The following is a 984-nucleotide window of genomic DNA, read 5'->3' on the forward strand; positions in this document are numbered from 1 at the left end:
CACACACACACACACACACACACACACACACACACACACACACACACACACACACACACACACACACACACACACACACACACACACACACACACACACACACACACACACACACACACACACACACACACACACACACAACACACACACACACACACACACACACACACACACACACACACACACACACACACACACACAAACTGCAGCTTCAACAACAACGACACAAATAAACGGAGGGAGGTGCTTCTGTTTTTACTCTTTCTTTTCATCCTCTGTTTCTCTCTCTGCTCTCACCTCTCACTCTCTCTCCCTTCCTCACTTTTCTTCCCCTTCTTCTCTCTCTTTCCTCCCTCTTTTCTCTCTCTCTTTCCTCCCTCTGTTCTCTCTCTCTTTCGTGTGTTTCTCACCTTGATGCGTTGGGATTGAGTGATCCATCACTTTTATGGAGACGACGTCGCCGCGGTAACGGCGGGATAATCCACACAAGAGAACGGAACGAGGGAGGAGACGGAGGGAGAGAACGAGGGAGGAGACGGAGGGAGAGAGGAGGGAGAGAGGGAGGGGGAGACGAGAGGGAGGAGAGAGAGGAGAGGAGAGAGGGAGACAGAGAGGGAGGAGAGAGGGAGGGAGGTGGTGGAGAGGATAGAGACGACAGAGAAGAACGAGGGAGCAGAAACACAGAGAAAGAGAGGAAGAGGAAACAGAGAGAGAAACAGAGAGAGAGAGTAAAGAGAGAAGAAGAGATGGAGAGAAAGTTACAAGAAATAAATAGAGCGAGAGAGAATATTCCACACTGTGTCTTTAAACTCCTGGACGTGTTCCCGTTCTCTTTCTCTTTCTCTTTCTCTTTTCCTGTGGATCTCAGACTCTCCTCTCCACAGATTCGACCTGTCAGTGTCCTGATGGTGTCAGTCGTCTCCATGGAGACACATCAGTTTAAAGCCACAGTCTGGAACATTCATAACCCCAACACTGACTCTC

Source organism: Boleophthalmus pectinirostris, unplaced genomic scaffold, assembly GCF_026225935.1.
Source record: "Boleophthalmus pectinirostris isolate CB_2022bp ecotype Guang Dong unplaced genomic scaffold, ASM2622593v1 HiC_scaffold_13, whole genome shotgun sequence".
NCBI lineage: Eukaryota > Metazoa > Chordata > Actinopteri > Gobiiformes > Gobiidae > Boleophthalmus > Boleophthalmus pectinirostris.